Source organism: Trichosurus vulpecula, chromosome 7 (assembly GCF_011100635.1).
Source record: "Trichosurus vulpecula isolate mTriVul1 chromosome 7, mTriVul1.pri, whole genome shotgun sequence".
Taxonomy (NCBI): Eukaryota; Metazoa; Chordata; class Mammalia; order Diprotodontia; family Phalangeridae; genus Trichosurus; species Trichosurus vulpecula.
In genome coordinates this window covers 2,897,777-2,899,813 of record NC_050579.1, presented here as the reverse complement: position 1 = coordinate 2,899,813, position 2,037 = coordinate 2,897,777, and the positions used below count along the sequence as shown (strand labels likewise).

Here is a 2,037-nt window from a genome sequence, read left to right as displayed (position 1 = left end):
GTTCTCTGTATGTACTCGATAACATTGCTTATTTTTCTAATACATACACTGAGTATAAATAAATAAACTACCAAGAAAGCTTTAAAAACTGTATTAATATTATGCTGTGCAAAAAACTGGAACCACCTACATTCTAGGTAAATACTCTGACTAAAATGTTATTGGTTGTGCTACATGACTCTACTTCAGTGCAGAAACTGGTTGCACAAAAGAAAACTTTTCTGTGTACCGTGTTTAAAATTATTGTTATTTTAGCACTTTTGTTTGCAGACCTCCTTTCTGCAAAGGAGAGATGAACACACTGCTGCCAATTAAGCCCCAAACCCCAAACGACCCCACACCCATTCTAGTTTGATAGGAACAAAACCCAGCATAAATGTATTTCTTTGCTCCAGGACAATGGTTCAGTGTCTGTTACCCAAAAGCTTTCTTCATGAGGGTAAATCCCGGTTCAAGTCCTCATTTTGGGTTTAAACTGCACACACAGAAGAGACTGGGAAGCTTGTCTTTTTGTTTGTTTGTTTATGTTTTTTTGTTTTTGTTAAGTCTCCATATCCTGGTAGGAATGCTCTTCCAGACAATGGAGGGTGGCATCTGCTCCTATTTGGAATAGGGATGATGATCTGGGCACCGAGGTCAGCCAAGTTTAGTGATCTGGAGGTCTCCATTGATCTTTACTGTGTCAATTGAGGACAATGTTTCAATTCGATGGTAAAAATCAAAAAGTTGGTGTCCATCCACAAATACTCTAAATCATGGGTGTTCACAAAGAATTTCCACCCTAAACAGCTGGTCTGGGATGAAAGAAAAATAAGGAATTGCTGATTGTTCTTCACCTCTTTCTCCCGATATACATGAATTTCTGAGCAGCTGCTTATCTGTAAATACTGCTTTCAGTTCAATGGCCACATCTGCAGGAGGATCTTTGGAGTCCCCACATGTCAAACTGATCTCAAAACTCTCAGGGTTGAGGTCTACAGTCCCCATCACTAAGATCTTCTTGCCTGGCCTCATCCCACCTTTAATATGCCCACAAAACGGTACTATCAGTCTTGGAAAGAACACATCTGTTTGGACCGGAGATCCCAAGGAGTTGTTTAAATGCCCATCCTCTAGTTTCACCACCGAGTCTCTCTCGGCCACCGATCCCGCCATCTTGTTGCACAGCCGCCCTATATAGAAATTTAAACTTTTCAAAGACTTTTACCTTCATTATCTCTCAATGAAGCCTTACAATAACCCTGAGAGGTAGATACTACAGCTCTTATTTTACTCATTTTAAACATTTGGGAAAAGCCCAAAAATGTTAAGTGGCTAGCCCATGGTCACACAGAGGCCAAATATGGGAGGAGGCAGAATGCAAAGTCAAGTCCTACTAATTCCAGTTCCCAACACAAAAATTTTAGTATATTTGAGGGTGGGAAAATGGGTTCAACAGAGAGGTTTACTTTTCACACTAGCTACCTAGGCTAAACTACTAGAAATGATCAGAAGTCCACTCGTAAGCACTTTGGGAGAGACAATTGAGACATTTTCCATGTGAGCATTTCTACTTCAGAAATATGCAAATGCACATATTTAAGGAATGATTTCTGTTTTCTTTTTGTTGATTATCTAGACAAGAAAGTGATGGAGAAAATATTCATTAGGCAGAGTCAAATTCCAAGGAGCCATAAGCACCTCCCACCCTCTGCCCTTACATCCACTTCTTGCAAATTCCCCATCACATTTCTCCCAGCCGGATTTGGAGTAACTGGAAGCTTGACTTTGAATTTCATCATATCTCTATCTGTATGACCATTTACTATTTATATTCACTTTCTGAGCCAGTAATAGTAGCCAGTAAGTAGTGACTGTTTCTCTTTTGACAAGGAACCCTGAGTGTCTTCCCCTCCCAGTTTGATTTTTTTTAACTAAAGGAGCCATCCCTTGACTCACTTCTTAAAGAGGTCTATTCACTGAATGGGCATTACCTCACAGAAAATGAGAATCTGAAAAGACCCTAGCCTACAAGGGCCAAGATCTCCCATTGTACCC

At 40.2% G+C, this 2,037-nt stretch overlaps 1 pseudogene; it reads right to left on the bottom strand.

Moving 5' to 3' along the window:
• Nucleotides 1-594: 594 nt before the first annotated feature.
• On the bottom strand, nucleotides 595-1,155 carry LOC118858563 (annotated as a pseudogene).
• Nucleotides 1,156-2,037: the final 882 nt, after the last annotated feature.